General features: G+C 37.8%; 1 pseudogene; it reads left to right on the top strand.

Annotated features, from left to right (window-relative positions):
• The first annotated feature begins 3,710 nt into the window (after window positions 1–3,710).
• LOC131841637 (peroxisome assembly protein 12-like) lies at window positions 3,711–10,689 on the top strand (annotated as a pseudogene).

The following is a 10,689-nucleotide window of genomic DNA, read 5'->3' as shown; positions in this document are numbered from 1 at the left end:
ACGACGATCGGTCCAGCGACCTTGACCAGATCGTCGGTCCACCTTGCTGGAGGCCTTCCCACGCTGCGTCTTCCTGTCCGCGGTCGCCACTCAAGGACTTTACTGCCCCAACGGCCATCTGTCCTACGAGCTATGTGCCCTGCCCATTGCCACTTCACAGTCGCAATTCTTCGGGCTATATCGGTCACTCTGGTTCCTCCGCGGATCTCCTCATTTGTGATTCGATATTCATTTTTAGTTATGGTTCCAATCAATCGCTTTCTGAATATAGGTGTACCAGGGTGGCAAATAAAATTAACTTTTATTGTTAAAGGTATTGATTTTATATATGTAAAATACCTTTTATCAATCTGATGATGTAACACTGCCTGTACTTAATATTTATCCAAATACTTATATTAAGTTTCGTAGTGGACACTACAACATACAGACGGATTTATTCACCATAACCAGAATACTTGCTATTACAATTAAAAAAAACCTAGTCTGTATAAATTTTGTACATATTCTTTGCCAATCTGAACCGAGAGAACTTAAATGACCAAAGTCAATACATAAATCAGTTAAAAGAGTGCAAGTTTTAAGAAATCAAGAAAGTAAACACTATGTTTGCTTAATAATACAATTGTTTAACTCGAAAAAAACACATGATCGAGGCGACCAGTTGTGCTATTACAGTTGCCAAGTTCCTTTGGCAACTAGAATAAGTTGCCAATTTTCGGTCAAAATATATTAAATATATATATTGGATGCACAATCGCTAGAATAGAATAGAAAATCATTTATTCAAATAAACTTACATTGAAGCACTTTTGAATAGTCATCACATTTTTTTAATCTACCGCTCATTCAGAAAGCTGTCTCATCACAAGAAGAACGAGCAAGAAACTTGCGTGTTGCTCTTTTAAATAATCTTATTATTACTTTACATTTTTAAGTTTAAGTGTGTGAATACAAACTACCAATTAGCACTAATTCAATTAAATACTCAAATAGAGGAATTATTGAATATATAAGCCTTTGTCTAAATATATTTTGACCGGAATTTGGCAACTAGAGTAGTACAATCAATAGCTTTGTTCAGGTGTTTTTCGAGTTAAATAACTGTGCACACTATTGATACGAAAGAAGACTCGAAAACAAAAATGTAAAATGAAGGAGTGAAACTTTAAAGGTGATCTCTCAAAAATCTATTTTAGTTAATGTAATGAAGCGATTTTATCTTATTCATGACTACTTGTGTAGTGAACTGGATAAAGAAGTTTCCTGGCAATGTTATTTTGTGATTATATTAGTGCCTTATATAATAATAACTATTCGCTCGCGTTAATTTATCCCCTTAGGGGTGGAATTTATCAAAATCCTTTCTTAGGTGATGCCTACGTCATACTAAATTTATGCATGCAAAGTCTCAGCCCGATCGCTTTAAAATTGACAAAGTTTCATACAAACTTTCATCCGCTATTTTATCCCCTTGGGGGTAGAATTAATCAAAATCCTTTCTTAGCGGATGCCTACGTCATAACATCTACCTGCATGCCAGATTTCAGCCCGATCCATCCAGTGGTTTGGGCTGTGCGTTGATAGATCACTATGTCAGTCAGTCACCTTTGAGTTACATATATTTAGATTAGGATTTCCTTGCGTAGTTTTAACATGTATGAAGACAATTGTTATGAATCAGTTGCTCAATTTAACAATTTCCCATGCTTGTAATTTGCTTTATGCGCAATTCATAAGTATTTATATTGTAAAATCAATCAAATCAAATATAAAAATTGAATTAGACTGCAATGTAACACTCTATCTTCGCAGAATCCACTAATATTTTTATATAAAAGTCTAAAATGGCTACTACAAATCTGTAAATCTTAAAATAGACCCATTTTTGTAATTAAGACAAAGCTATTAAATATAAGTAGGTAATTTTTTTTTTCTATAAATTTTTGGTTCAGATTTCGAGTGCATTTGTTTTTATCAAGTACTTATTGTTTGTTCTACTATAATCGAGAATATTTTAGTATTTTCTATATTTACTATAAAATGTTTTATACAACGATAATGGCAAACAAGCTTACCATCTGATGGTAAACGGTGACCATATTCTATGGACGTCTGAAACACAAGGCATTATGTACATTTTATTATATTCAGCTCTTTATTGTTAAGTTACAGCTACTTAATCTCATAATCTTTGTATATAACATTTCTTCGAAGCCAGATATTTTGAAATATAAACTTCAGTCAATATTTTAAGTGTTTTTATTAATTTTTAACATTATACCTTTTTAAAATTGACGAAAATAAGAATCGGACTGGTAGCAGATTGAAAGACTTAAAAGTAATTAATTACCGAAAAATTGCAAAATCCCTACTATCAATTAGTCGATAGCATCATCTAGTCAAAATACAGAATACAAATATCTGTTGTTTGACTATTATTATATATAATATTAATAATAATAATAATCTCAGGACAATTCACACTGCGCCATCTGTACCCAAGTTAAGCTAGCTAAAGTTTGTGTTATGGGTACTGGATAACTGATACAAATACATAGATATTTTTTTTTGTAAATACATATATATTTTACATAGAAAACACCCAGACCGATACAAACAATCATACTCATGAATACAATGTTTGTGCCGTGCGAGGAATCGGACCCGCGACCATCGGCGTAAAGCGGTGTGCTAGACCGCTATACCACCGGAGTCTCTATATATAATTTATTTATTGAAATAATATTTAATCTTTTTCGGTTTCCTCTGTCACATTTTATGTGCAGACTCAGGCGAGAAATAAGAACAAGAACCTAGACTGATAGTCAATAAAAACTATACAACTTTTGTCTGAATATAAGTACAAATTACCTATAATGTCCACCACATTATAGGCAAATAAAGAATAAATGGAGCAAGGTTATAACTACTTAGTACCCAAGACAAGTATATAGAGAAAGAGGATGACCAAATAGAAGATGGCAGGATGAAATAGAACAGCAGGGAAGATATGTACCAGAATCAAAATATAGTATAAATCAATCATATAGTAATAAAAAATAAGAAAAATAAAGTCTGAATAAGGTACCTATAAATTAATTTTTAAAATTTTTATGCAGATTGGTCATATTCTGCATCAAATGATAAGCTATATTCCATATCTAGTTTTTACTATGGGTGTTATATCAAACAATTAAGGCATTTATACACGTTCATAATATTTGCAGGTAAATCCAGAGCAGTAACAGTAAAATAAAGTTCAGTATAAATATTTCAATTGCGCAGATTAGGAATCGAATTCGCAAACATCGGATGAAGGGGGAAAAGGAGATTTGGATTGATGCCCTATTGCTAGCAATGTACCAATTCAGGTAGACCTCCACGCGGTTCGCCCTGGAAATCATCGTGATAAATTCCTGGTGAATTTGGACTGACCCCATTTTCATCTTGTCATCCTCCACTGATGCCTCGCCAGCATAAACCGTTAACATAGCGGCTGTACCATTCCATTATCATCCATAAAATAAATAACATAGGATGAAAAAAATCTTGGTTGACCAAATTCTTCAGCCTTGTTACACAATCTCAGTGTGCCAAGGCCGAAAAAATCGATGATCGATCTACCAATTGATTGACAGTTGTGACTGAGCGCAGATTGACAGTTACCGTTTCTCACTTTATGTCACTCACTTCAGTCAAGAATCAGACGTAAATAAACATGTTATCGGAGTACTAAAAAATAATTATTACAATTTAATTGCTACTAATATTAACTGAATAATAATCTGGCGTTCTTAAAACACCATGGCGGTTTACGCTGCGCATTTAACGCGCACTCTTCAGGGCACTCCGTCTATATTTCAAGTGACTGCCCAGGAGGCCCTTGGCACCACCGTAAAGCCTGCAATGAGGAAGCTAGTCGAGGTATACCATCTTCTTACTAGATATTCTACTCTAAAGAACTATATTCACCTTAAAAATAAGTACTGTTGAGTTACAACATGCAATTCTATTATTGTTTTTCTATAGAGTCCGTAGGTCATCATTTATGTGTTAAAAGTTCAAAGTATATTTTTTTTTAAATAAATCATTATGAATCTGTCCACCTGCCTTCGCTAACGGTATATGACTGGCCGGCCACCAGTGGAGTCCTGTTAGTTAGAAATATACACTACAGAACAGACATACACCTATATTTCCTTACTCAAAACATTACACAATTCATTTTATTTTTAAGTAATGGGAACTAGTAACACCCATTGCTAGCAATGTACCAGGTAAGGTCGACCTCCACACTGATCCTCCTGGGAATCATCATGATGAATTCCTAGTGAATTTGTTATGATGGGCCAACTGAACTGATCTCATGCTCATCTTATCATACTCCACTGGTCTGCTAAACCGTTAGTGCAGGCGTGTGCACCATTTCATTATCATCCCCCAATAAGAAAAACCTTATCCCATACAGAACAAATTATAAACCCCTCAACCTGGTTAATAATAGTTCAGAGAATCCTATTTCATATTTCAGTATGCAGCAGAAGCTTATCCAGATAAATTTGGATGGTGCAAGCCGTGGTATGATGAGCTTTACCTGCTGTTTGATTGCTGTTTGGTAGCACTACTATCTGAAACATTATGGTGAGGCATTTTTATTGTATAATTTTTTAGTTTATTTCAGGCAACTTAATATTATTTGTATAATAAAAATGGTCCATATTATATATGTACTAAAGACTATACTTTTGGAAAATAATAATAATAATAATAGTAGTCCTTCCTGGCTTCACTTATGTATGCTTGTTCGTATACTTCAACATTCAGTTTCTTCCTTATATTCCATTTATTTGTGGTCGCTTGAATATGTTTTTCGCTTCCATTCATCCTTGCTCAGTAGTCACCGTTATTTACTTCCTTTTCACCATATCATCTTTCACACAGTCCATCCATCTCTTTTTTTCGGCCTTCCTCTGCCCTTATAAATCCATCCACCATATGTAACACCTTTTCTTTAAATATCATCCTCGTGTTCGCATGATTATGAGCAAACCATACCATGATACAGCGATTACTCTTCAACCTTCTTCTATCACCGGTGCCACTTTCATACTTCCTCTAATGTATTCATTTCTTTATCTTATCCATTCTTGTCACACCACACATCCACCCTCAACATTCTCAGTTTCAGTTGCATGGAAATGTTTTTTCATCTGCCAGCTTTATGGGCCAGCACTCTGATCCATACAAGACAGCAGGCCGGATCATGGTCTTGTAAATTTTCCCCTTAAGCTTAAGGGGAACACGCGAGTCACACGTCGTTGCTGCAACCTGCCGCCACTTCATGCATCTGCGTTAATTTATGGCTTATGGTCCTGTCTAATTCACTATTGTTGGAGGAGAGAATCCATGTCATGTATATATTACAATTATATATAAAACTATATAACCTATATAAGTGACTTTAAAAACAATTTTATAATGCGTCCAATAATAATAAATGCCACAGTTATTGTATTTTCTGTTAAAAACTTCCTATCGAATCACTACTATTTATAAATGTGTTTAAAAAAGGACAGTAATTGTGGTCCTGTGTTTTAGGCAGTCATTATGTTCATTTATTTTTTTTTTTTCTCTACATCTAAATGTCAACAGTCTGTCATGTGACATAGGCCTCCTCTAAGTATTTCCATAGGGTTCGGTCCCTTGCACTCTGAGTCCAAACTTTCCCTGCTACCTTCCTAATGTCATCTTCCCATCTTATGGTCTGTCTGCGTCTGCTACCTTTGTGTACCCTTGGGTACCACTCTGTAATATCTTTTGTCCATTTAGGTATTTTTTCCCTAATCATGACTTTATTTAATACTATGTAAAGATATAATATTATAGATGTCACTCTATAATATATATTCTAATGATAAATATGGTTAAATTCCAGCTGCATCATTCTCTGAGAGCTTTTATGGCCTTCTACGTGTTCCTATGGCAGTGAGCATGGAGTTCAACCAGGGCAACCCTCGGTTACCAGAGTTACTGGAGTACGGCTCTTCCTGTGGCCTTATTAGTGCTGGTACCGCCACCTTAAGGACAAGGTTGAGAAGGTCATAGACAGGTGGAGGGAGGACAATGAAGATGGGAGGCTGGGTAAGGTGAGATAACTATATTTATTTATTTAATTATTAAACAAGTAATTTAAAAAAAAGAAATTCACTTAAGTTTCTAGCTAGTAGGTAGTTCAACTCAATTGAATCTATATACCGAACTTGAGGGTAGAGAAAAAATATTAATACCAAAAACATTCATAAGCTGCTAAAATGTCCTACATGAATTTTGGCTATTTATAGATATAATTAATTTAGTCAAACGAGGATAATGCAGACCGCGCCCGCAAGGTTCTCAACTATAAAAATATACGCAGTCGAAACGTCTCACTTCGTGGCGGAGTCAGCGAAGCTGGTGCAGGCAGCCAGGTACCTGACGGGCTCCGCCAGGACACATTTTGATAGGCACAGATATAAATTCTCCTAATGATAAATATGTAAAAATTTGTTTTCAGGAGCTGGCGCTGCTCGGGCTCTCGCTGCGGGACGCGCCCCTCATGGAGAAAGACGACTCCACCTGGGGGAGTTCTTCAAGAACCTCTTCACGGGCAAATAGGGTGAGCTGTTTTGAATTATTATGAGAAAGAATGATGTATGGACTGTGTGAATGATGATATGGTAAGAAAGAGTAAATAACGAGATGATTTTGAACAGGGATGAATGGAAGACAAAACATATTACGCCGACCACAAATAAATGTGATAAGGAAGAAGCAGATGAATGATTAAATATTTAGACAACATTTGATACATTATGATTTTTTTTCGTGTTTACCGAATTTGAATTCACTGTCTTTTGGATATAAGTCGAGGTTAATTAATTGCAGGGTGTGTCATGGTAGTAAGTATGTGCAGTAGTAAACTTTACAAATAGAGTGAGAGGTTGGTTTGAATTATTGCAAACACCTACAGAACTACCGTTACAACTGTGATCCCGGATGGGGTAGTCAAGAAGCGTTGTCATTGTCGACTTTTTTACTACTCTAATGCTGTTGGCCGCAGCTGGCCTTTACAGCTTCACCGGAGGATAGGGGGCGAGTGCAGATGGCACTCCAAACCAAAGGAAGGACTTATGGAGCGGCTGAAGGACACCCGCCTGACGGATACAACTTTAGTCTGAGGGCATCGCTATGGGTTCGAACCTCGGCTCAGACCGTCGCAATATTGATCCTCGTTTGAATTAGACGGGACATCGATCGGACGGACGACCGGGCGCATTGTTGTGGAGCACCCAGTTGATTGTGTTTGAGATCGTCGTCTTCGCCGGCGAGGACGGTGTCGTGTCGTGTGTAAAAGTGTGCTCGGATGGAACGGTAGATAACCTCCCCACGAGTCCACACCCTTGGGGAGGTTAACTACCGTTATGGTGTCGTCGGAATCAATAAGGACATGCCTCGAGCGACGTCGTCGCGTACTCATTGTCGGCGACCGTGCGGTGTGTGGTAGGAGCGTAGTTGTATGAGAGACAGTGAGAGTGAAGCGATGTGTACAGGAGCGCGGCGGTGACGTTCCCGATGGTGGGCGGCGCGGTGCTGCGCGTGGTGCAGTACGGAGCGTTCGGGGTTCAGTTCCTGCGCTGGTGGGACTCCCGCGCCGCCTCCCACGCCGCCCTGCAGCCGCCGCCGCCGCCGCAGGTCACCACTTACAACATTTACACCACCTTCCACTTCAACCCCCCTGCTCCTACAATAATCATAGATATTATGCTACATTGTCTATGTTCCACTCTTGCATACTTAAAAATCTACAAATTTTGCCAAACTGAAGAAGAAACGCTACAGCACATCCTATGTGGTTATAGCCCAGTCCTGCATAAACGAAATATCTCCTTTGGAAAGTTTACTCTTTCCCGAGGAGATAAAAACCATCGCTCCTAAGAATAGAATAGAAAAGAATAGAAAATCATTTTTTCAAATAAACTTACATTGAAGCACTTTTGAATAGTCATTACATTTTTAATCTACCGCTCATTCGGAAAGTTCTCTCATCACAAGAAGAATGAGCAAGAAGCTTGCGTGTTGCTCTTTTAAATAATTTTATTATTACTTTACATTTTTAAATTTAAGCGTGTGAATACAAACCACCAATTAGCACTAATTCAATTAAATACTCAAATAGAAAAAATATTGAATATATAACCAACTGGTTAAACAATTAATAAGAGGAAATCAGTCATAGTGATTAGAGCAGACCAGTCCCTACAAGCAGCACCCGTTCACGAATTCCTTCAATTTTTGTCCCTGACGGGCCTAGGTAGTGAACTTTGAATAAAAGGGCGAGCACGATAGATCTATGTAGGTCGCAGTGCTACAGGTGCTATAAACATCTGACAATAGCCCAAACAACCCAATAAAAAAATGATGGATATGAACCCCCTGTCTAGACTCTTCCCTACTCCACTACTCTCACCTGAAAATCAGTCTTAACAAATGCTTACCGACTATGTCAATTTATTCGTAACGACTTTTAAAATTATTTTTGCCTGATTTGTTTTGAAGGTAGGCCATCCCCATATACAATGAGTAATGTTCAAAAATGACTTTGTATATTCTAACAAAATAGTACTTTATTCATAGGGGTCATAGGAGCCCTATTATCCTAATGTGTCCAGAGCCTCTAAAAAGGTGAAACAAAGACAGACCTGGTTATTTATTTTATTTATTCATTTATTTCAGGCAACTAGGCCCATATTATAAATACCTTACAGACTAACATACATATAATATAATATTTTAATAATAATAATAATAATAATCTCAGGACAATTCACACAGCGCCATCTAGACCCAAGTTAAGCTAACTAAAGCTTGTGTTATGGTTACTAGACAACTGATACAAATACATAGATATTTTTTTTTTTCGTAAATACATACATATTATACATAGAAAATACCCAGACCGATACAAACAATCATACTCATCAATACAAATGTTTGTGCCGTGCGAGGAATCGAACCCGCGACCATCGGACGTAAAGCGGTGTGCTAGACCGCTAGACCACCGAGGCCGTCATATTTTAAAACTAATGCATTGATATTGTCTCTGATCACGGCACTGAAGACGGCAATGTGCCACGGTAGCACCGATACACCACACCTTTCGGCCAGTAGTCCTCTTTCATGAAGGTGGACAGCAAGTCGGTGGGGACCAGGGCCACAAACGCTTTGAAACTCGCGTTGTGACTCGACTCCAGCTGCGTCACCCTCAATGTCAGGTTACTCTTGGTACGGATGTAATCGACAATGTTCTGCTCCTTAGTGGCATAATGTAGACGGGACAGGTACACTGTCGTGGTCGGAGTAGCAGCACGCAGCAGAAAGTTGGGCCCAGTGAGTGCAGTGCCACAATGGTTCCTTGTTATGTATCCTTTATTTTTTCCCTACAGTCCTACCTTATCCGCTATCCCCTAATAAGTAAACTGACTGACAGCCTCGGTGGTGTAGTGGTTTATCACAACGGTTTACTATCCGATGGTCGCGGGTTCGATTCCTCGCACGATATAAACATTTGTATTCATGAGTATGATTCTTTGTATTGGTGTTTTCTATGTATAATATGTATTTACAGAAAATAAAAAATAATGTCTATGTATTTATATCAGTTGTCTAGTATAACACAAGCTCTGCTTACCTTGGGACTAGATGGCGTTGTGTCAATTGTCCTGAGATGTTATTATTATTATACAAAGAGTACTCTATTATGTTGATATGTATTCTTTCCAGCCTGACGAAAAAGCTGTGAGATGGAAGAACAAATGTCCGATATGTCTGCAGACTTGGAAGATTCCCACCGTGTTACCAGTCTCTGGGTGAGTACCTCAACTTCACCATATCAAATGACCTGGTGGAAAATGACTGAATCAAACTTGAATTAAATTTTAACACGTTAAAGATGTCGCTCCGCGACGAAAGTAAATTTACACGTTGGGATCGGGCGATCACCCATGGGCACTTTAATTGAAATAATAATTTATTCTAATCTTTAACGCAGTTGAAACCTCTAGTAAAGGTAAGTAGGGTACAGTTAGTAAATAAATAAAAATCGAAACAGCTTCCAAAGCATTCAGCTTGGCGGCTGAAATAGGTAGACTTACAAAATACAATTATATTAAAAACTAGCTGTACTCGCAACTTCGTCCGCGTGGAATTTAACTTTATTTTTCTAAAATAAAAGTAGCCTAAGCTACTCCTTATTACATCAGCTACGTGCCAAAAAAAGTCCCGTCAAAATCGGTCCAGCCATTTCCGTTATACCGCAACAAACAGACGGACGGACAAAAATTGTAAAAAATGTTATTTTGGTGTATGTACCGTATTTATATCCATATGCATGGAGTAAAAAACGGTTACTTAAATATTACAAACGGACACTACAATTTTATTTTTATGTATGTATATATGAATGCAATACATATGTGTTTTCCAGCTACATATTCTGCTACGTGTGCATCTCCCGGCACGTGCGGTCGCGCGGCACGTGTCCCGTCACGCGGTGTCCGGCCGGGGACGGCTCGCTCGTCAGGCTCTACGTCGACTGACTCGCCCCCGCCGCGCTCCCACTCTACTCTGACCGCACTCTGACTGAACTCT

This window comes from Achroia grisella, unplaced genomic scaffold (assembly GCF_030625045.1).
Source record: "Achroia grisella isolate CSIRO2021 unplaced genomic scaffold, CSIRO_AGI_Agris_v1 utg1866, whole genome shotgun sequence".
Lineage (NCBI taxonomy): Eukaryota > Metazoa > Arthropoda > Insecta > Lepidoptera > Pyralidae > Achroia > Achroia grisella.
This window is presented reverse-complemented; position numbering and strand designations above follow the sequence as displayed.